A 25,757-nucleotide genomic window follows, 5' to 3' on the forward strand; every position below is an offset into this window, starting at 1 on the left:
TTTTCCGTTTATTATGTTAGTCGGACCCTAGGTGAAGCCGATACCCGATACTCGCACTTAGAAAAATTAGCGCTTTCTTTAATAAGCGCCTCTAGGAAACTAAAACCATATTTTCAATGTCACTCAATTTGTATTGTAAACACCTACCCTCTTCGCAACATTTTGTACAAACCCGAATTCTCGGGTCGATTGGCCAAATGGGTCATCGATATTAGCGGGTACAATATTGAGTATCAACCCCGAACGACCATCAAGTCTCAAATCTTGGCAGACTTCATGACCGACTTCATGCCATCCCTCGTACCCGGGGTCAAAAAGGAACTATTATTAAAATTGGGTACATCATCGAGGGTGTGGACCCTCTTCATGGACGGCACTTCGAATGTGAAAGGGTCCGAGCTAGGCATCATTTTGAAGCTACTCACAGGTAATACGATTAGACAGTCTATCAAAACTTCTAAATTAACTAACAATGAGGCCGAGTATGAGGCCATGATTACAGGTCTTGAGTTAGCAAAGAGTTTGGGAGCGGAGGTCATCGAGGCCAAGTGCGACTCCCAACTCATGGTAAACTAAGTCAACAAAACTTTTGAGGTTCGAGAAGATCGAATGCAGAGGTACTTGGATAAACTGCAGGTTTCCCTACATCTATTTAAAGAGTGGACCCTACAACACGTACCGCGTGAGAAAAATAGCAAGGCCAACACCCTTGCAAATTTGGGGTCATCGATCAAAGATGACGAGCTTAGCTCGGGGACTATCGTGCAACTTTCAAGGTCAGCAATCGAAGAAGGACACGCCAAAATAAACTCCACAAGTCTAACTTAGGATTGGAGGAGTAAATATATCGAATACCTCAAGAACGGGAATCTTCCATCAGATCCTAAGGAATCGAGGGCTCTGCACACGAAGGACGCATGGTTCACATTGGACGAGGATGGAACACTGTATAGGAGAACGTTTAATGGGTCATTGGCAGTATGTTTGGGACCGGGATACACTAACTACGCTCTAAGGGAAATTCACGAGGACACTTGTGGGAACCATTCCGGTGCCGAGTCATTGGTTCATAAAGTCATTATAGCATGGTACTATTGGGCCGATATGGAAAAAGACACTAAAGAATTTGTTCAAAAAATCGACAAATGCCAAAGGTATGCACCGATGATTCACCGGCCCGGAGAACAACTCCACTCAGTCCTATCCCCGTAGCCGTTCATGAAATGGGGAATGGATATCGTCGGTCCTCTCCCATCGGCCCCAAGTAAAGCTAAATTCATTTTGTTTATGATTGACTATTTTTCTAAATGGGTTAAAGCACAGGCCTTCGACAAATTCAGAGAAATAGAAGTCATAGACTTCATTTGGGACCATATTATATGCCGATTCGGGATGCCTGCAGAAATCGTATGCGAGAATGAAAAGCAATTCATCGGCAGCAAAATGACAAAGGTTTTCGAAGATCACAAAATAAAAAGGATTCTTTCAACACCATATCATCCTAGTGAGAACAGACAAGGCAAATCGACAAACAAGACCATCATACAAAATCTAAAGAAAAGATTGAATGGCGCTAAAGGAAAATGGAGAAAACTATTGCCCGAGGTCCTTTGGGCATATCGAACAACATCAAAATCCAATATGGGGGTGACACCGTTTTCTTTGGTCTACGGTGCCGAAGCTCTGATCCGGTCGAATTCGGGGAACCTAGCTTCAGTTTTCGGTATATAACCGAAGAATCAAATCATGAGGCTATGAATATGAACCTCAAATTACTTGATGAAAGACAGGAAACTTCCCTCCTTCGAATGGCCGCCAAGAAATAGCGAATCGAAAGATATTACAATCGAAGAGCCAATCTTCGACACTTTAAAATTGGGGACTTAGTATTGAGAAAGGTCAACATCTTTCATGCCCCAAACTTGAAGAGGCGTGGCCGGCACCCGGTTCCGTACTCGGCCCGAGCGTACTACTCTGTAATTGTGGACTCTGGAGGGGTAACCCTCAACTTAGGCCGATGAGGCCATATTCTGAATCGTCTGAAAATAATATCTCTCTCATCTATGGGGTAAACATACCCAAAAGATCATATTTTATATATATATATATATAAAACTGTGGAGGCTGAGAAGGCCGCCATGAATATCTACCGATATACAAACTATACAGGACTCGTCTACAAGCCTCTAGAGATAACTGAACCGTACCATGGCCGGGACAGGGCCTCCACTTACCCATCAAATCTGTATATATATAAAATGACTCCAAGGTCTAGACCTAGAAACTCCGGGGAAGTGGAGCTTACCAACCAAGCTGATTTTTGACTCTGTCTGTTGGGAAGGTCTGTCCAACTGTCAACAAGGACTACATGCATGAAATGCAGCGTCCCCGGCAAAAGGGACACTAGTACGAAATAATGTACTGAGTATGTAAGGCAACAGGATAACTGAAAGCTAAAACTGAAATGATAATATAATAACTGGAAGTAACTGGGAGTCAAATATAATCTGAAGATATGCTTACCTGCTGATACTGGCTCAACTCTCTCAATATAGTAAGTAAAATAGTTGTCCAGCCTTATAAGGCTCGGTATGTGTAACTAATCTGCCGTAGTAGGCTCGCTCATAGGCGCTCGGCCATACTAGCCTCTGTATCTCGGACATTCTGGGCTCGCTCATAGGCGCTCGGCCATAGTAGGCTTGGTATATAACTCACCATCTGATCAGAGGTTGCCCAATAGGAGCCTGCCCATAAATTATAGCTCGATAGTGGTAAAAATACTGTAATATTGTATATATATAGACTCTCTGCTCTCTTGGCTGATAGAAGACAAAACTAAAATGAATATGAAGTCCTGATAAGGGAGAATGTTGTAACTTATGAGACTAGGAAAATGTACATAAATTCAGGAATATGAACTTCTCTTTATGTCTCGTTATCAAACAAATGTAGTTATTGGATCATGCCAAAATGAAAGAAAGGTTTAGCCTTAACATACCTTATCACAATCTTTCAAATCACCAAGTTGAACTCGCCTCTTCGCACCTTAATCTACAATAATGACAATAATACTATCCTTAAGTTGCGAAAGGTACAACTATCGCACAACGAACGACAAGTTTATTTTGTATAAAAATGGACAGCATCTCCCCTATAATCCTTACTTCCTCCAAATTCAAGATAACACCAACGACACAAGAACACAACAATATCAACATATATACATCATTTTCCAACCTTATATACACCACAAAATACTACAAAATAGCCCAACACGCCCCAATCTCTTCATACACAAAACGACTACCGTAGTAGTGTCAAACAGCCGAAAATGTTATAACGAACGACCAGCCCTCCACCATGCATATATGTTGTGTTTTTCCATACCCTTCATACTCCAAAACTCAAGAAAACAGTAGTAACAGATGCAGCCCAATAGAAACACAAAAAAGTCCACAAAACAGTCTGCTACAAGTGAATAACTCGAACTCACGGCTTCCGATCACCGTCCCGTGATTTCTTACAACTGTAGAATGACTTACCATGAATTTAAAGCAGAAAAAATGGATGAAATAGAGTAGTCAACATACCTTATTTTTGGATAAGTCAACTCCTTTCTTGGTTCTTCAAACTCTAGGTTTTACCCCCAATTAGAACTTGAAAGAGAGAGAAAATCAATTAGGCTTTGTGGGTAATTTTTGGGAGGAAGTTTGCAGAGGTTTAGGTCTGGTCATTTGTGATATATAACGAGGTTTATATTGCAGGATATAATACCTTAAATGGTCTCTTTGTCTGACAAAAAATTGCCTCTTTTTAGGCTCTCATTTAACCAAGTAGGTGACACACTTACTTGTCACCTAGCAACCTGCGCAGTCTCGCAAAAATGCATATATCTTTATACTCCGATATTGTATTAATAAAAGGTTTAATGTGTTATAAAATAGACTCATAGAGCATAAATGTGATGTGTGGAACACCCCATAAATCTGAGTATATTAGGAGAAAATTGCTGTTACATTTGACCTAAGTTTCAACACATTTATGAATGTAACTTGTGATGACCTTTTCCAACTTTTGTTCCACAAATCGCTTGACTTCAAATCATAACACACGTCTATCATACGACTAAAATAACTCATAACATAATCTCCTTATAATTTTAAACACCCTATTCTCGCCCCAAAAGTACATGTTACAACATTCCCAACTTGTCGACTTTCGATGAAACTTATTTTCTTCAATTCATTTAGCTTCGAATCCTTCAAACCCTATTGGTACTTGGTATTCATGCTCTTAAATATTTATAACCTCCATTGTAACATGATTAACTTACTTTATGTACTTTCAAAGTTGATCTCATTTCTAAGCTTGCATCAATTGACTTATGAATACTCTCACGTACGAAAACATGGGGTGTAACACCATCAACACTCGAGACCTGATCACGCCCAACTATGCCTTATGAAAAGGACTAAGTGGTCGTTGCAAATATAATCTAGTTTATAAGTCCGGAGCCGAATGCCAAAGAGAACTAATTCTTAGCTACAGTTGTTCAATATTGCTAAGAAACACAAGTGCAAACAATTTACTAATTATAAAGTTTATAATATTTATTCCTAACTAGTTAACTAATAATACTAGAAAGTAGTAAAACTATCAACTAGCAAGATTAAGGGTTGGAGACAAGATTAAGGAGGTCTAGAGTTATGATTTCCTCAATTATCGGAATCCTTCCCGCTACATCTTCTATAATTTTGCCTAAGTATTCTCTACTGATCATGAGTGTTTGAGTGTCATAATTCTCTCCCAAGTAACTACCACAATTTACTAGACATATTCTCCCAAATTACGCTGGCTGGCATTAAGTACGGCTCACTCGGATCGCACCAAGGTTTCGTTATCCCTAATCCTACCTTTAAACCATCTGTATTGATCCCTCATATACGTTACGAGTGATGTTATTCAACAACTACCTAAATATGCACTCTCTCCCGAGTAATACACACTAAATAAGCACAGTGGATTGAGAGCTCTTCAACCAACCACAATATAAACGTAGTTGAACAAATAGAGAAAAAGCTACGGCTCAATTATATAAAAACATAACAAAAATTTATCCTACAAAAGGCTCTATCAAAACTCTAGATAACAAATTAGCTACTCATAATAGTATGCAAAACTACAATACTATAATTCATAACCAATCATGGAAATAGAGGAAGAAAGAGGGAAAAACATGAAGTTGAATCCTTCACCTTCTCGCTCCTAGCGTGTTCTTTCCTCCCTAAAGTCTTCTCCCTTATAAAGTAGTTTTAGGATGTATTTATATGACCTAGGTAGGGTGGAGGGTCATCTAAGGGAATCCAAAATCGGATAGGAGAGCTGGAGGGCGCGTCAACTTTCGTGCAGCCTGTGAACTTGGACGCGGATTCAGCTTTTGCAATTTTTCAGTTCGCGAAGTAATCCGTACCTTCGCTTCGCTTCGCTATTTTGTGCCTTCATTTTTCTCCTTTTTCTCATCCATTTTCATGCCACGCACGAAATTTGACGAGTTCTTAATTCTTTCCATCTCTTCTTTTTGTGTTGAATTGTCATCTTTTGATCATTTTTTATCCAAACTCGTTCCTACACATAAGAAACACATAATGAGTATATTTCACTTCGAAAATCACATAAAATTCCATGACTGACAAAAGAATTAATATGCAAATATACTCAAAAATATGCAATTTTCATCATTTATCAAGACCCAAACGAGGGAAAGCTCGGTCCGAAATGGGAGGGACCATATCGGTTCCTCAATATTGTTGGAAATTACCAAACAATTGGAACGTATCGCTTCTCAAACGATATTAGTGCTAAGGTTCAACCTTCTCCATTTTTTTTATTTTATACTAACCAACTACATGTGTTCGATCGAAGTCATCGAAGAATTCTCCGACACAGAGTCCTTAGGCTTTAAAGCATGCATTGCACTCTTTTTCCCTTAAAATAGTTTTTGTCCCAAATGGGTATTTCCGGCGAGGTTTTTAACGAGGCAACCATTATTTGTGCTACCTTGAGGCAATTCAACAATATCTGAGGCTTCTTTTAAATCAACTTCGAATACTGGGGGGCATCACCCTCGGATGTCAACTTCGTTACAAAGAAGATACTTCGTGTCGATTGGGTTTCGATAGGTAAAATTTTGTAAGGGTCAAATGGTCAAATGAATCGTGCCTATATAGATTACTCTATCCCTAAAAAGCAAACATGTACACATGTATAATTTATGAAAATATTCCGTACTTATGATCTATTACGAAAACCGGCTCGAACGCTGAGCTACACGGGGACTGCCGTTAGAAAAATCAACATGTTCGAATTACTAAAATCTCGAGATAGTAAAACCTTAAAAATGAAATCCTCGATTTCATAGGCCACGGCCTCCCTACTCGGGGACTGAAACTTCGAACTTGATTGGGAAACAAGCCCAAGAGGCAAATCCCAAGTTAAGGGTGTAAGCACGTGATTTTTGCCCTATATGAGAATTACTCCCAAAAAATTCAAAATAACATGACTTTTCTTGGTGTGCAATATTTTTGTGATATTTTTGGATAATTATTTGTAGTTGTCTGTGTTTGCTTATTTGTTAAATTAATAAAAAATACAAAAATATGTCGCATTTTGCATGTAGGATTTAATTCTACAATTGTTAGTAATTAAATTAGTTTTACAAAAATTAAAAATTACAAAAATAGGCATCTTTTGCATTTTTAGCATTTAATGTCCAAATGAACAACTTTATGCTTAATTATTACTTAATTGTGCGTTAATTGTTATTGGGAGTTAATTTGCGCTTTTATAACTTAATTTAGTTCTTAATAATAATATAAGTATTTTTATAATTTAGTTTTAGAAAATAAAAGAAGAAAAGATAATAAAAATACAAAGAAAAATCAGATTGGGCCACTTCTTCAAATTTTAACCCCAGGCCCAAATAATTGCCCAATCTTCTCCATGACCCAGTCCACTTAAGAACGGGTCGACCCGATCCGCCCCATTAACCCAAATGCCCAACACCCATTCTTCATTTGTCAAAAACACAAAACAAAACAAAAGAAAAAAGGAACAAAAAACCCTAAACCATCCGCCCCCTCCCTCTTCTTCTTCTCCAAACCTTCAAACTCTAAGCTCCTAACCATGGCTGCTCGTACCAGCCTTCTTCTTCGTCGACAACCACTCCCTCCATGGTTAACCCTTCCACCACCAAAACCACCGTCGACCCTACTGTCCAAACACCATAACCACCGCGAAACCACCAATCCGGACTCCATCACATCCAAACACCACCACCCAAACACCTGTCCGACTCCCTCACGACCACTCCTCCTCCTCCTAGCTCCATAAACCAGTCGTAAAACCAGCTCCAGTTGCACGAAAATGGTGGCTCAAACCCCGTCGCGCTTCATCTTCCTCACCATCTTGCCCAAAACGATCCCTCCTTCCACGTCAAGCAGTAGCAACTGCTGCTGCGTTGTCCAAACTCAGTCACGTCCAAACAACCCCGTCGCCATAACCAGCTCCAGCTCCGGTCGTCCACCTCCAAACAGACCTCGTCGCCATCGCTGACTCATCGCTGCTACTGCTCCGGAACCGCCACTGTTTCAGCAGTGATAATCAACCACCACTGTTTCAGCAGCGTTGATGAACTGCTACTGTAACTGTTGCTTCATCTTCTCCACGCTGCTGCGTCGACTGCTCATGCTGCTGCGTCGACTGCTCACGCTGCTGCGTCGACTGCTGCTGCTGCGTAGGTGCTACTTTCGGCGTTAACTTCTTAAAGTCGAGTTCGCCGTTGAGTTAGTCGTTGAGTCCGGACAGATTTTTTTCCCATTTGAGGTTCGTCGAAACAGTCCATACAATCAAATTCGTCGTTGTTCATCTCCGGTTAGTAGTTTTTGAGTTTTATTTTGTCCGTATTTTGTTTTGATATTTTCGAATCTAAAATCGGCAAATGTTTGTTTTGTTCATGTCTATGGTTAGATATTTGATTTTTGGTTTTGTTCATGTTCGTATGTTTTGTTAAATTAATTTTCAGATTTCAAAATGAAAGTTTAATTAGTTGTTTTCATGTTTATTTCATGTTTGTATTATTGTTTATGTAAATATTTGTTAGTTTAATGTTTGTTGGATTCAAATTGAAATTTAATAAATTATTTCTTCAATTTGTTTCATGTTGTTATGTATTTTCCAGAAATTATTAGTGTTGTTTGAATCATGTGAATCCGTCATGTGTGTTGCTTAAAAACAGATTTAGCTCATGTTCATCTTTGTTTGAAGTTCATGTTTAATTCAGTGATTTAATGTGAGTTTATGTTTGTTTTTGATTTGTTTGATTTAGTTTGAATCATGTATTTCGTTGTTTGTATTGTTGTATCCTTGCTCATCCATTGATGGTCTAAATTAACCAAGATTGGTTCCCGATATGGTTAATTCATTTCATTAATTTTGAGTTGTGTTGTTCATCGTGTTCATGTAATTTGTTGTTGAAGATTGTTGAGAAATTGGTCATCTTGGCTATATTTTGGTTAAGTTTTGATTAATTGATTGTTTAGAGCTGATGGGGGTAGTTTGGTAAATTGCAATCCGTTCAGGGGTAAAATGGTAATTGCAATAAGGTCGGAGGGGTAGTTTGGTAATTGAACATTATTTTGATTCTTTATGTTAAGCATGGAGGACAAAATATAATGGGGTGAGGTTTTTGATATAATTGTTTAACATAATGGGGGACAAGACAAATTATAATGGGAGGGAATATTGTACTTATTTAATGTTAGGCATGGGAGGCAAATTATAATGGGTTGGGAATGTGATATTTATTTAATGTAGGCATGGGAGACAAGGTTTAAAATAAAGAAAAAACATTAATAAGTGGTACAAAGGATGCCATTGGGGGAATAATTTCGGGTTGGGGATTCAAGACTTGTCTTGCTATATATATGGGGTCATTTGACACATTAAAGAGAGGTTGAACATTATTGAAGGACTGAGAGATTATTATTGGGAGAATATTTTTGAGAGTAATACATTCTGGAAAATTTCAAGAGTTTTAGAGAGTAAAAGAGAAAGACAACTTGAACTTCTACTTGAATAATTTCCGTTTACTTTTTTCGAGTGTTATTCAAAAAGCATTAAACCACTGCATCTTGTGTCCGTCGCTCTTCTGCTTTGACTGTGATTGCACTTTGGTATTGTTGGGTTTTCAATCTGTTATTGGGTTATTCTACTGGTTGTTGCTGGTTTGCGGTGTTGATGAATCTGCTGTTGCTGTGGTATTATTGCTGCTGACTCCTACTTCTTTTCTTCTTGTACTGCCATTTCCAGGTACACATTTGTACACTCTCGGCTTGAAGCGAAATGAAATATTAATCAGGCGTTGTTCCTGTTGAATCCCTCCTATTAGATTTGTTGTTTGAATATAATTTTCCTTTCTTTCTATAAAAATGTAGTCGATTTATTAATAAGTAATGGGGTTGCATATGTATAACTTCTTCATCTAATAATGTTAGTTTAAATTAATCAAATACTAGTTAATTCGTTTGATATTATGGTATGTCAATCTCATGTTCTACTATTATTGAATAATAGAATATAGAATGAAAGCAGTTTTTCTTTGTACAAACGCGATCACAATTTTCCATTCACATTAGCCGTAACTTAATAACTAATAAGTTACGTTTTTCAGCATGTAATTAATTGAGAAATTTTCTTTTATTTTTAGAGACAAACTTAATAGAAGAAATGTAGTCACTGTAGGTTTATCCTTAAAATAAAATGAGACGAGCCTCGCCAAATAAATCACACATCGCTGGGGCCCTCAATAAATACATAACCATTAACTAGACTTTGGATTTGGCCGTTTAATGAACCTTCACGGTCTCTTCCTAAAATAACAATACGTTAGGCCCTTTAGGACGCGCCTTAATAAATCTTACCTTCTTAAACTCGGGTGCGCATTTATGTGACCCAAATCCAAATCTCAACGGAGTCGAAATGTGTTTCTAATCACGGGTGCATTGATTGTGACGTGGTTCGAGATGCGTGTCCATGACGTTGCAAATTCCTTTTAAAAATAAATAAGAATGAGATGAGCCTCGCCGAATAAAAATACAAAATTTGCGGGGCCCTCAATAAATATTTGCTTTGAAATTGCTTAGACTTCGCGATGGACCGTTTAGCAAAATTCCCCGGCCCTACCCAAAGTAAATGATACGTTAGTCGCTTTAGGCGCGCCTCTAATAAATTTAATTTTCTTAAACTCGGGTGCACATTTACGTGACCCAAATCCAAATCTCAATAGAGTTGAAATATGCCAACAACCACGGGTGCATTAATGTGACGTGGTTCGAGATGTGTTTTCACGATGTTGCAATTCTTGATAAAAATAACAGTAAATGATAAAAGCGGTTAAAAGTTAAATTGTGCACATAGGTTCAACATGTATTAAATCAGATAATCAAGCCTAATATGACAGTTTGAGCGATCGTGTTAGAACCACGGAACTCGGGAATGCCTAACACCTTCTCCCGGGTTAAGAGAATTCCTTATCCAGATTTCTGGTACGCAGACTGTAATATGGAGTCATTCTTTTCCTCGATTCGGGATTAAAATTGGTGACTTGGGACACCCTAAATATCCCAAGTGGCGACTCTGAAATAAATAAACAAATCCCGTTTCGATTGTCCTTTAATTGGAAAAAACTCCCTTGTACCCTCTCGGGTATGGAAAAAGGAGGTGTGACAGCTCTGGCGACTCTGCTGGGGAACGAACCCAGAACAACTGGTTCAGGGTTAGAAATTTGAGCTTAGATAAATTGTTATATTTGGCTTTATCTGATTTTGACATGTTTTGAGCCTAATGTGCTAAATGCTGCTTTTACCGCTTTGATATTATCTTAACTGTATATAAATTGTGCCGAAACCTTTCTCTTCTTACCTCCGGGGATGTGCTTACTGGTTGAGACTCCCTTTTCTATTAGTGTCATACCCTAAATGAAAGAGGCTCGGAAAGTTTCTAAGCCGGCTGGCCTTTTGGTTCCCGGAAAGGAGCTCCTTCCTCAGCTCGAGTTGTCCGCTCGGGTACACTGTCTAGAACACCGACCCAGGTTTTGAACATAGAATAACGTGACTTCATGCCGGATCCCTAGTAGGAACGCTTATTTGCATCACGTTGCATTTGACTTAGGGGACTCAACACAGGGGTTGGGTCCGTCTAGGACTAGCAACCTGATATGAAAAGGCCATCCTGATGCATCCTATTTGTTTTCCGTGCATTTATTTGTCTCGTGCCCGCATGCTGACCGGTGTTTGAATATTATGAATATTGTGAAATTGAAAAAAAGGAAATAGCGGTTAGGGAATTGATTGTTTATTTTTGAAAAAACCCAATACCCAAATACTGTCAAAACTCTGCCGAAATTTTGTCACAGTGTCTTTCATTATTTGTCACAAATATATATATGTATATATATATAAATCCAAAAGTTTTTTTTATTTCCAAAAAATATATATATGTCTTTATTTGTTGCAAAAATATTTGTCTTGCCAAAAAGTCTAGAAAAGTTTTTGGACCCCCAATTTTCAAAAACAAAAAAAAGAATCCAAAAATATTTTCCATTATTAACTTCTTTAGAAAGTCTTTTTAATTATTTTAAAAAAAATGTATAATAAGATAAAAAAAATCCGAAAATATTTTGATTCTTCTTTCAAAATTGAAAAGAAAATTCAAAATTCAAAAAAAAAACATTTTTTAGAAGCATTTCTTTTATTAAAGGTAAAATTCCGAAAAATATTTTCTTCTTTCTTTAGAATAAGAAAAAAAACAAATGGAAAAAGAAAGAAAGAAAGAAAGGAAGTCTTTCTTTTAAAAAGAAAATCAATCAAAAATCCAAAAAATAAAATACTTCCTTTCTCCTTTTAAAGTAGTTCTTTCACAAATTCAAAAGAAAAAGAAAGAAAAAAGAAGTTAGTTCATCTACTTATTCTTGATTGCCCGAACTACGCGGGTTTGATTCTCACCGGATGTGAGATACGTAGGCAACCCTCATCGGGTCCAACCCCACCTTTTGCTAAAATAGCCAAAAACAAATAAATAAATAAAAAAAATAATAAAAAAAAAACATGTCAAAATTTTAATTTTGTCATAAATAAGTCAGGTGATGTTGTTTTGTCATAAGTAGGCAAATGTTCCCGAAAGGGATGCCGGAAGGCTGACTTTGCATAAACAGCCACCTTTGGGTCATTTTTAAGTTTTGATCCAGTTGACCCACACAGCCTTAAAAATCTTCGTCCCCGAGACGTTGAAAGGCCATGTTTGCAATATTGAGTTTGCTAATTTGAAAAACGATAAAAAGAGTCATGAATAAGTCAGGTGATGTTGTTTTATCATAAATAGCCAAATGTTCCCAAAAGGAACTCCGGAAGGCTGCCTTTGTACAAACGGCCACCTTTTGTTGATTTTTTTTAATCACACAACCTTAAAAGTCTTCGTTCATGAAGTGCTGAGAGGTCGTGTTCAGAAACCCTTTTGAGGAAAGTGAGCATATATTTTTTTATTGTTTTTATCAAAATAAGTTTCGTTTGTTAAAATCTTATTAATAAATGTGCAGAATGAGCACGGCGCCAAATGAACCCTTTTCAATCATGAATAAAATTCCCCTCCAATTGCGGCTATGGTGGAATGATTTAGGCAAAGAAGGGCATGACGAAATCAAGAAACATCTGAAAGTCCTCACGAGTTTGTTGGATATCAGGCCACGGGGAGATATCATAAGGGCACTAGTCCCTCACTGGGATCCTGCGCACAATGTCTTCCACTTCTCGGACTTTGAACTTACCCCAACTTTAGAAGAAATAGCAGGGTATATCGGCAGTGTTGAGGCTCCATTGAGGCATAAATACCTGGTTGCTCCAAGAGCCGTGGCGGTACACCAGTTTCTAGACTCATTGAAGATAGTCAGAACAATTCATAACCCTGACTTGGCAAAAGGTTTTTGCACTATGAGTTTCATATACTAAAGATATGGTCACGTAGGAGGATTCGACAAGCCAGAAAACCAGTTGTGCAGCAAAAGTAACCGTCGAAAGTGGGATGAACATAGAAGGGTTGCTTTCATGATAACTTTCTTAGGGCTCTTAGTATTCCCAAGAAAGGACGGGAATATCGACATAAAGATAGCAGGGGTCGTCAGTACTCTGCTCACACAGAAAGATAGCATGCTGGCGCCCATGATTGTATCTGATATGTTTCGGGCTCTCACGTCCTGCAAGGCCGGAGGAAACTTTTTCGAAGGTTGCAACTTGTTGTTACAAATGTGAATGACTGAACACCTATGTCACCGAACCCAGTTTCTGAGCCATGGATCCGCTGAAAAGACCTGCATAGAGGAGTTCTATACCAGAGTTAATGAGGCCTACCTACCTAAAGGAGTCTCGTCCTGGACCTCATATTTTCGTGCCCTCAACGCCGGTCAAATACAGTGGACGCTAGGATGGTTACCGATCGACGAAGTCATATACATGCCAGCAGCCAAGCCCCATTTTCTCTTAATGGGACTTAAGAGCATTCAACCATATGCGTCGCATCGGGTTTTAAGGCAACTTGGGAGGTGTCAAATAGTGCCGAAAGACGAGGATCTAAGCACCCAGGTGATTGAGATTAGTCCCGATGGCCAGTTTCCTGAAGCAAGGGTTCGCCAAATTTGGACCCAATGTCAATACTTAGAGGCAAATACTTGTGTATTGAATCGGGCAAAAGGGGAAGTTTCGCCTGGGTATCAGGCTTGGTACAAAGGGGAAACGTCAGCTGGACGGCCGTCTAAAAGACCTCACTTGCAAGAATTTGACAGGTCCTCACAAGAGCAGTGGGGCTAGTTGGCCAAAGAGCGGGAATACCTTGCCAAAACAGGCAAACTGAAACAATAAATTCAGGATATGAAGTTTGAAAGCCAATTACAGTTCGATGCCCACAAGGGAGAAAAGAACAGACTAATCAAAGAAGGCGAGACCCTCAAAACTCAGATCCGGAAGATGAAAAGAGAGGCCGACAACTAATTGAGGAGCCGGGCGGATAAAAGGTTGATAGCAGGGTTAAGAAGTCAGGTTGCGGAATACCAGGAAGATTTGGAAAGGTCCAGGGCTAGCACAGCAAGATTACGGACCAAATGGGCAAAAGGTACAATGGCCCGGCGGCAGCGCCTGCAACAAGTCATAAGGGATTATGAACTGAATATCGGGACATTAAGGGAAACGAACTCCACTCTTCAAGAGTGGATCTTCAAGCAAACCCGAGATGCCCAAACCGACAGAAGGCGCTGTTACGATGCAATGACCAGAATGGAAAGGCAAATGGAGATGTTCTAGGATCAACTTGCCAACAATGCGCAAACACTGGGATCAAAAAACCGACAAATAAGGCAGTTGTTCGTTGAAAGGGACAACATTCGAGGAAGGATCGACGAGATTGGGCACTACATCTACATGAGATGCCTAGCATGCGAGCAAATGCCTCGGAAAACCCTCCTTGTTTCCATCATGGGCTGCGTCCACCGGATCATGAACGAATTGAAAAGCTTGCAGAGAGACCTTACACCTAGAGCCGCGAAAAGGCCGACTGATGCCTCGTGGGCCCCTAAGTTGAAAAATTAATCTTTGGTCGAGTCCTGTTCATTTGGCTTTATGCTTTCCCATATGTTGTTTTCTTTTCTTTTAGCCAAATCAAGTTAAAAACTATGGAGTCTGTACCATTGCTATTCTTTGTTCGAAGTAATTTGTAATAGCAAATTTTTGATGATGAATTCAATGATTCCAAAAAGAATTTTGTGTGTCTTTACTTTGTGGCAGAACTACGCCCGGTCTGATTCGCGCGGGGACGTGATACGTAGGCAATCCCCATAAGATTCGACCGCCTTTAATAAAGAAAAAAATAATAAAAAAAATAATAATAAAAATAAAAAAATAAAAATATATATATATATATATATAAATACAGGGTTTTTTCAAAGTGCTTTAAAAAGGGACAAATAAGCAAGCCGGGATGACGCATGTTGTTTGAAGCATAGCATGTTAGAAACAGTTAACTGCCTAGGAGCATTGCATCCTCAAGGTGTTGTTATCAAATCTGTTAATCTCTAACGCTAACGAAGTTTGTTGTTTGTCTGAATCCAGACAGTTAGTTGTTAAAGAGTTCTGGCAACACACCCTTACCAAACCAGATCCAAAGGACCGGTAGCAACAAGCATGACTACTTCGGAGAATAGTACCGAGGAAGAAAGGCCGATGAGCCAGTTGTTAAAAGAAGCGATGGAAAAGATTGAAAGGATGGGACTAGAGATGAATGCAATGCAGCTAGCTCTAGCCAAAGCACAAAAGAGCCCTAAGCCACTGGGGCACATGCCGGAATACCCTCACTCCGACCCTTCAACAAGCCTCTCAAATCCCCGTTATCATCAGGAAAGAAGCCCCCATGATTCCCAGGATCCACCACCCCATCAACCTCTCCCAACACCAAATGTTCCCACCTTTGTGGGACCCACATCAGCCACCCTGCAAAGAATGACCAGCGAGCCATTGTTTCAGGCTCACGATACGTAATACTATACCCCTGAGCCCACATTCCATGCCCCCGAACCACACACCTACAATCCACACTTGGAGGTTCCGACAGAGATTGAAAAGCCGGTTAAAGCCCTAGAACAAGATGAGGTATTGAGGAAGTTCAAAAGCCAGGAGCAGTCCTTCAGGAACTTGCACGGATTGGGCAACCAGGTCAGCGTGGCCTACAAAGATCTATGCCCTTTCCCGGACGTCCAACTCCCGGCTGGGTTCAAGATGCCTAAGTTTGATTTATATGAAGGACACGGTGATCCCATGGCGCATTTGCGGGGATTCTGTAGCAAAATGAGAGGGGCAGGCGGCAAAGATGAGCTGCTTATAGCTTACTTCGGCCAAAGTCTGAGCGGATCAGCGCTAGAATGGTATACCAGGCAGGATTCCAGCAGATGGTACACTTGGGATGATCTGGCGCAGGCTTTCGCAGGTCATTTCCAATACAATCTCGAGATAGTCCCTGACCGTCTAACATTGTTGAGGACCGGGAAGAAGCCTAGGGAAAGTTTTCGCGAGTACGGGTTCCGCTGGAGAGAGCAAGCGGCCAGAGTCGATCCTCCCACGAGAGAGGGAGAGATGGTGGATTACTTCTTACAAACATTGGATCCAACCTACTTTGGTCACTTGGTGACGACGGTTGGAAAATCATTCAACGAGGTAGTGAAGATAGGAGTCATGATAGAGGAGGGTCTGAGGTCTGACAAAATCCTGAATTACTCGGCACTCAAGGCCACAACCCAGGCTATTCAGAGCGGCACGGGAGGTGCGCTGGGAAGAAGGAAGAAAGAAGAAATTGCCACGATTGAGGCAAGCAGTTGGCCCAGGTCTGGCAAACCCCACTACAACCAATCCAGGCCCCACAGGCCAAACTACCCATACAGCCCAACACAGCACTACTATCCACCTCGAGAACCACATTTCTCCATACACCAAGCCCAGACATACACTCAGCCTCCGGTTCGCCCGCAATGGCGCGCGCCGGCTCCCTAGAACACATATGCACCACCAAAACACCTATCCTCCACCAGGGGCACATAGAAACCCTCAAGGGGTAGGCTTTCGGGGAAATCCAGCTGCTAGGAATGACAGGCTGCGGAAACATAGAACCTTCATTGAGTTGGGAGAAACCTACACCGTTTTGTTCCACAAATTGAGGCAATTGGGTTTGGTTAGTCCGGTCGAGACTCGAGCACCAAATCCACCACCCCAAAACTTGGACCAATCAATAAGCTGTGAGTACTGCTCAGGGATGCTGGGGCATGATTCCGAAAAGTGTTGGAAGTTGAGGCATGCCATACAGGATCTTATTGATACCAATAAGATCGAGGTCCAGACACCGGAGGCTCCTAACATCAACTAGAACCCACTGCCAGTGCACCACGAGACTCACATGATTGAGTTGGTGTATGAGATAGGAGAGTTGAGAAAACCCTCACAAACAGTGATGATGATCCAGGCCGCCCCGAAATAAGTATCGACCAGTGGAGGAACGAGGGTACAGTCGCAGGGAGAAGGCGTCAAGCCGGTAGTGATATTGGGAAAGAGCCCGTCCGCCATAATAAGCAAACCCGAGCCAAACAAGGTGGTAATATCAGGGAGTCCACCCACACCTGCAGTTGTGTTGAAAGGGGTATATAGGGAACTGGTCACCATAAAGCCTGTAGTCCAGCTGCCGATGATTGATAGCAAGGCCGTGCCTTGGAAATACGAGAAGGCGGTGCTGATATACAAAGGAAAACAAGTGGAGGAAGTTAGTTGTGAAGTGCAAGGGCTGACTCGATCAGGACAGTGTTTCGCTCCGGTGGAGCTGAGAAGAACCAACCCAGCTGCAACCAAGAAACCTGTGTCCGAAGAAGAGGCTGAGGAGTTCTTGAGGAAGATGAAAGTGCAGGACTACTCTGTGGTTGAACAGCTGAGGAAAACACCGGCCCAGATCTCGCTGCTGTCATTACTAATCCATTCTGCGGAGCATCGTCGGGCCTTGATGAATATATTAAACGAAGCTCATGTGCCCAACGAGATTTCTGTAAACCACCAAGAAACCATTGCCAACAAGATTTTCGAGGTGAACAGGGTAACATTCTCAGATGATGATATGCCGATAGAAGGTACGGAGCATAATAAAGCCCTCTACCTAACTGTCAAATGTGAAAACTCGGTAGTCACTCGGGTGTTGGTGGACAACGGTTCAAGTGCCAATATTTGTCCATTATCCACCCTAAACCAGTTAAAGATCGACCACGGAAGAGTCCACAAGAATAGCATCTGCGTCCGAGGGTTTGACGGAAATGGAACATCCACTGTGGGGGATATTGTACTTGAATTGACCATCGGTCCAGTCCTGTTTACCATGGAGTTCCAGGTGTTAGATGCCACAGTATCTTATAATCTTCTGTTAAGACGAGCGTGGATTCACGCTGCCAAAGCAGTGCCTTCCACCCTACATCAGATGGTCAAGTTCGAGTGGGATAGGCAGGAGGTCGTGCTGCACGGCGAGGACACAACGTGCACCATGGGTGGCACCATTGTGCCCTTCATAGAGACCGATGATGACAAAGGTCCTTGGGTCTACCAGATTTTCGATACAATGTCGGCAAACAAGATTTCTGAGGGGGAGATCCTCTAGTACCCTAGGGTAGCTTCCGCAACATTAATGATGGTCTCGGAAATGCTGGGCAACGGGTTTGTGCCGGGAAAAGGCCTGGGAGTCGAACTTCAGGGGATTGTCCAACCTGTCTCCCTGCCCAAGAACTTGGAAAACTTCGGTTTGGGGTTCAAACCAACCGCGGCAGATAGGAAGCAAGCGCGAAAAATGAAGAAGAAAGTTTGGTTTCTGCCCAAGCCGGTGCCACGTCTTTCAAGGTCTTTTGTCAGAGCAAGTGCCAAGGGGCCGCAGTCCCAAAGATTCTAGGACCATTGATTGGTATGGATGGGGACCTGAATCAGAGTTTTGATAGGCTATTCGCTGATGTCAGTATGGTAGAAGCTGGAGAGAGTTCCAGCAGAGCGGAGATACAGTTTGTGGGGCCTGAGGCCAAGACCAACAATTGGACGGCTACTCCTCTTCCTGTCCGAGGGGAGTCTTGGTAGTAGGCTTTGATTTATGTTTTTGTTTGTTCGGATTATTCCAGGGTGTAATCCAAATTTTACTTTTGTTTTGTAAAAGTGTGAACCCTTTTATCCCGCAAGTTTAATAAAGTTCTCTTCTTTTGTCTCATTTTAATTTTGTTTTGTTCTTTTTCTTTCTGAACAGTTCTCTTTTTACTGGTTCTAATGACATGGCATGCACAGCGGATCTTCGACCTAGTCTAATAAATCAATCTGAATCCGACTCAATGATGCAAGAGGTCGTTTGTGATGATGAATCTGAATATGATGAAGATAAAGCCTTCGAAAGGATAAACAGAGAACTGTGCCAATTTGAAGAGAAACCCAAGCCTAACCTAAATGACACTGAGGCTGTGAATCTAGGAGACGCTGATAATGTCAGAGAAACCAAAATCAGCATCCACATTGAGCCAAATGTCAGGGAAGAATTGATCAAAACCCTCGTGGAATTCAAAGATGTTTTTGCATGGTCATATGATGATATGCCGGGATTAAGCACCAATTTAGTGGTTCATAAATTGCCCACTGACCCGGCATACCCTCCGGTCAAGCAAAAGCTAAGGAAATTTAAAACAAAAATGAGTGTAAAGATCAAAGAAGAGGTGATTAAGCAGCTGCATGCGAAGGTCATTCAGGTCACTCGATATCCCGAGTGGTTGGCCAATGTGGTACCAGTTCCAAAGAAGGATGGGAAAATCAGGGTGTGCGTCGACTACCGCAACCTCAACAAAGTAAGTCCCAAGGATAATTTTCCATTGCCCAACATCCATATCCTGATCGATAATTGCGCTGGGCGCAAGATCGGATCCTTTGTGGATTGCTATGCGGGTTATCATCAGATCCTGATGGACGAGGAGGATGCGGAAAAGACAGCTTTTATTACGCCATGGGGAACTTACTGCTATCGGGTGATGCCATTCGGATTGAAGAATGTCGGGGCAACGTACATGCGAGCAATGACTACTGTGTTTCACGACATGATACACAAATAAATTGAGGTGTACGTAGATGATGTGATCATAAAGTCTTGGCGTCAAGAAGACCATGTAGCAGACCTAAGGAGATTCTTCCAAAGACTCCGAAGGTATGATATCAAGCTCAACCCGGCCAAATGCGCATTCGAAGTTCCATCAGGAAAGCTGTTAGGATTCATCGTCAGTCGACGGGGTATTGAGTTAGACCCATCCAATATCAAATCCATCCGAGATTTGCCACCGCCGAAGAACAAAACAGAGGTAATGAGTCTATTGGGGAGACTCAATTACATTAGTAGGTTCATAGCTCAACTCACGGCAACTTGTGAGCCCATATTTCGGCTGCTGAAAAAGGATGCTGCAGTAAGCTGGACGGCAGAATGTCAAGAGGCTTTCGACCAAATCAAAGGGTACCTGTCTAATCCACCCGTGTTGGTTCCGCCTAAGCCAGGGAAGCCCTTAATTCTTTATCTAACGGTCCTGGAAAATTCATTTGGTTGTGTACTGGGTCAACATGATGACACATGAAGGAAGGAACAGGCCATTTATTATCTTAGCAAGAAGTTCACAGTATATGAGGTAAAGTACACTCAACTCGAGAAAACGTGTTGCGCCCTAACTTGGGTGGCTCAGAAGTTGAAGCACTATTTATCCTCGTACATTACTTATCTCATATCCCGTTTGGACCCATTGAAGTACATCTTTCAGAAACCTATGCCCACAGGGAGGTTGGCCAAATGGCAAATTCTGCTCACAGAGTTCGATATCGTCTATGTGACGAGGACCGCTATGAAAGCCCAAGCACTGGCCGATCATTTGGCAGAGAATCCCGTAGATGAAAAATACGAGCCTTTAAAAACGTATTTTCCCGACGAAGAAGTGATGCATACAAGTGAGTTGGAGTTACCCGAGGAACCGGGCTGGAAACTCTTCTTCGATGGAGCCGTGAACGCGAAAGGGGTTGGAATAGGAGCAGTACTCATTTCCGAAACAGGACGCCACTATCCTGTTACAGCTTAACTACGCTTCTATTGCACCAATAATATGGCCGAGTATGAAGCTTGCATTTTGGGTCTGCGATTAGCTGCGGACATGGATGTCCAAGATGTTTTGGTCTTGGGAGACTCGGACCTTTTGGTACATCAGATTCAGGGTGAATGGGAAACACGAGATTTGAAACTTATACCATATCGACAATGCTTGCACGATCTGAGCAAGCGATTTCGATCAGTGAAATTCAGACATATCCCGAGAGTTCATAACAAGGTTGCGGATGCATTGGCCACCTTAGCATCAATGTTACACCATCCTGACAGAATGTATGTTGACCCTTTGCACATCCAGGTTCGTGATCAGCATGCGTATTGCAACACGGTAGAAGGGGAAATAGATGGCAGGCCTTGGTTTCATGATATAAAGGAGTACCTCAAAATGGGGGTATACCCAGAACATGCCACTAGAGACCAAAAAAGAGCCCTCCGGCGTTTGTCGAATGGTTTCTTCCTCTGCGGAGGAGTGTTATATAGAAGAACCCCGGATTTGGGACTGTTAAGATGTATAGACGCCGGTCAGGCCACGACGATCATGGCAGAGGTACATGCTGGAGTTTGTGGGCCACATATAAGCGGATATGTGTTAGCAAGGAAGATCCTTCGAGCAGGGTATTACTGGCTCACCATGGAGCATGACTGTATCACTTTCGTGAGGAAATGCCATCAGTGTCAGATACATGGAGATTTGATTCATTCTCCGCCAACAGAGTTGCATACGATGTCAGCACCCTAGCCGTTTGTTGCATGGGGCATGGACGTCATTGGGCCTATCGAGCCGGCAGCATCCAACGGCCATAAGTTCATTCTAGTAACCATTGACTACTTCACCAAATGGGTTGAGGCCAAAACCTTCAAGTCGGTAACTAAAAAGGCAGTGGTCGATTTTGTTCACTCCTACATAATCTGCAGATTTGGGATCCCCAAAGTGATCATCACGGACAACAGTACAAATCTTAACAGCAGCCTGATGAGAGAGGTATGCCAACAATTCAAGATTACACACCGCAATTCCACCCCATATCGTCCCAAGGCAAATGGAGCGGTCGAAGCAGCCAATAAGAACATCAAGAAGATACTGCGGAAGATGGTGGAAGGGTCCAGACAATGGCACGAGAGATTACCCTTTGCTTTGTTGGGTTATCGCACTACCGTCCGGACTTCCATAGGTGCAACTCCTTATTTGTTGGTGTACGGAACTGAGGTCGTAATACCGGCGGAGGTCGAAATTCCATCCCTCCGGATTGTCGCTGAAGCCGGAATTGATGATGATGAATGGGTCAAATCTCGACTAGATCAGTTGAGTTTGATAGACGAGAAAAGATTGGCAGCAGTGTGCCATGGTCAGCTGTATCAGAAGAGAATGGCAAAGGCATACAATAAGAAGGTACACCCCAGGAAGTTTGAAGTGGGGCAGCAGGTATTGAAGCGGGTCCTCCCGCATCAGGTTGAGGCGAGAGGCAAGTTCGCCCCAAATTGGCAAGGGCCTTATATCGTGACTAGAGTGTTGTCCAACGGCGCTTTGTGCCTAACAGATATCAAGGGAAGACGTGTCTACATGGCTATCAATTCTGATGCAGTCAAGAGATATTATGCGTAATTTCTTTGATTATGGCAATTATTGGTTTGTTTGTTTGTACTTGGTACTTATTGGATAATGAAATGACGGAGGCAATTCTTTCTTCTATCCAAACACTTTTAACCCTTGTTTCCCCCTTTTTGAGCCTTAAGTTATTCTTTCATACCCCTCTTTTGGAATCACTAATGGAAAAGATATGAAAGAAAAAGAAAAAAGAGAAAGAAAAGAAAAATCTTTAAAGGAAAATGAAATGAAAAAAAAAGAGAAAAAGAAAAAAAAGAAAAGAAAAGAAAAAGAAGATAAAAATCACGAGAAAACTGTGGGAACTACGTTTGACCTGATTCCTCAAAGAGGATATGTAGGCGCCTCACGGCTCGGTCATAGTGTGCATAGTGTACATAAGTGTGCATAGTAGGCACAGTGTGTGTAACGCACGTAGCTCAACATAGTGTAAAAAAAATCAAATCCCCCAAGCAAGAAAATTGGGGCAGAGGTTATGTTTTAAGGTTCCAGCAAAGGTTTGATTCCAAAAGTTGTAGTGACTCACCCGTCAAAGTTATTTCAAATTTTTGAGAGCCTTTCTTTTAGCCCCACACCAAAACCAACACCGATGTCCAAAAAAGATCTCCCAATCAACCTCCAAGAGGTGCCAAGTCAGGAAAAGAAAGCCAAGAATAATACATTGATCCCCGGCAAAGAAGAGGATCATAAAACTGGAAATGAATTGATAGTCCAAAGGAATCTCCAGAAGAGAGGGTCATATCGACAGCACTCCAACTCTCCGGTGAAGAAATAAAATGAGAGAGTCTTGGCGGTGAAAACCTTCGCAGGAACCACAAGGCGACGAAAGATGAGAGATATAAACGAGAGAGTCTTATCGGTGAAAACCTTCACAGGCACCATAAGGCGCCGGGAGCTGAGAGAAAAGAGAGAGTCTCATTAGTGAAAACCCCTCAAAGGGCACTATGAGGCGACAAGACAGATCAACAAAAGGGTCCACATTCGCAAAGAAATGGACACCCATTTATCCCCAGCAAGTAAGGTCATCAGGCAAGTTGATTGATACAAATAGACTGGGTCGGGAATCTATGGTGCACGTCATGATCACAAGGATCAGTCATGTCATCCAGATAAGTTCTTCTCTTTTCCTTTTTCCACCAAGTATTGGTTCAGAGAGATTTTCCTCATTTTCTATCATTTTCATTTTTCTTTCTAAGAATTCGTTTTGAAAAAGATTTTTCAAAGTTACTACCAGAGGCCGAAGGGGTACAAAAGCAAAATACGAAAAGGATAGGCCAAGAGCCGAGGCAATAAGACAAAAGGCATCGGCTGCAAAACCAAAGGACGAATTGTGTAGAAAGAAGGGTGACGTAAAGAGAGCGGAAAATGACGGGTGAAGGATTTGTGGACCAAGTTCCAAGAAGGTTTCCCCGCAGAATGTTGATAAATCCCGGACCCAAATCCGAAGTGGTCAAACAGGGAAATCAATCCGGTGCAAGATATCCCCAGGCAATGCAATTTTATGCTTTGCAATTCCGGGAGGAAATAAAACTCCTAAAGGAGTGGTTTCGGGAGGGAAGCGGACTCCCACAGTTTGATTCTGTAAAGAGAAAAGCAGAAAAGGGGATAAATGGAAAACCATCCCCATCAGGCAGGTCACCCCCAGCAAGCAACTTCGTCCCCCAACCAGTGGTGGGGCCGCAGAACAAGAAAAGAAAACCGGAAAATTAACACTAGGATTAAAACTCACAAAGTCCTTTTGTCTGCTGCAGGAAAATAAAGGTTGATGATGGCAGAAGGACACGATGCCAGAAAGGTCACCAAAACCGGGGCAGAAAATTTTCTGCCGTTGTCAAAATTTTCTCGGAGGAACGAGGAAACAAATTCAAACACATTTCTGTCTTTTCATTTCTGTTCTAGGTCGCCCACCAGTATAATGCGGGAATACATTTCATGTTCTAGGTCGCCCACCAGTATAATGCGGGAATACATTCATGTTCTAGGTCGCCCACCAGTATAATGCGGGAATACATTTTTGTTCTAGGTCGCCCACCAGTATAATGCGGGAATACATTTTTGTTCTAGGTCGCCCACCAGTATAATGCGGGAATACATTTCATGTTCTAGGTCGCCCACCAGTATAATGCGGGAATACATTTTTGTTCTAGGTCTCCCACCAGTATAATGCGGGAATACATTTTTGTTCTAGGTCGCCCACCAGTATAATGCGGGAATACATTTTTGTTCTAGGTCGCCCACCAGTATAATGCGGGAATACATTTTTGTTCTAGGTCGCCCACCAGTATAATGCGGGAATACATTTTTGTTCTAGGTCGCCCACCAGTATAATGCGGGAATATATTTTTGTTCTAGGTCGCCCACCAGTATAATGCAGGAATACATTTCATGTTCTAGGTCGCCCACCAGTATAATGCGGGAATACATTCATGTTCTAGGTCGCCCACCAGTATAATGCGGGAATATTTTTCTGTTCTAGGTCGCCTACCAGTATAATGCGGGAATACTTTTCTGTTCTAGGTCGCCCACCAGTATAATGCGGGAATACATGCCAGTTCTAGGTCGTCCACCAGTATAATACGGGAGTACATTCTGTTCTAGGTCGCCCACCAGTATAATGCGGGAATACATTTTCTGTTCTAGGTCGCCCACCAGTATAATGCGGGAATATTTTGCTGTTCTAGGTCGCCCACCAGTATAATGCGGGAATACTTTTCTGTTCTAGGTCGCCCACCAGTATAATGCGGGAATACTTTCTATCCTTTCCCTTTATGTTCTAGGTCGCCCACCAGTATAATGCGGGCATACATTTCATATTTTTGCATTCAGGCGCCCACCTGTATAACAAAAAGAATACTTTTGAGTCTCGTACTGCAGATTTTGGGAGAATCAGTAAGCTTACCAGAAGGCAGAAGGTTATAACAGGAAATCCCCAGCAGGAAACAATAAAAATCCCCGGCACCGGGAAGCAGAAGGTTGCAAACTCAGGCGCATGAGTCAAAAGGAAGAAAAGACGCATCTTGAAAGAAGCGGCTTGTGAACATTAAATCATGCCCAGCATAACAAATCTGTTGAAGAAAGCCGTATCCCCAGAGGAACCGCCGAAAATCTTAATGAAGAAAGCCATGTCCCCAGCGGACCAAGCAAAATGATGAAAATTGGTATTCAGAAAAGCAAAGGGCCGGTATCACTCCCAAATTCAAGGAAGAAAAGCACCGGAGGAAGCACAAGCCGACAAGAAAGCAAGGCAACAGGAACAAATTTCAATCCAGCCTAGTTTCTTGTTTTCTTTTAAGCACGGTGTAACAAGGAGATCGGTAAGCAGTGATAACAGTATGCAACAGCAGTAACATTGCAGTCTCACGGTAGTCCCAGCTACCAA

Source organism: Nicotiana sylvestris, chromosome 11 (genome assembly GCF_000393655.2).
Source record: "Nicotiana sylvestris chromosome 11, ASM39365v2, whole genome shotgun sequence".
Lineage (NCBI taxonomy): Eukaryota > Viridiplantae > Streptophyta > Magnoliopsida > Solanales > Solanaceae > Nicotiana > Nicotiana sylvestris.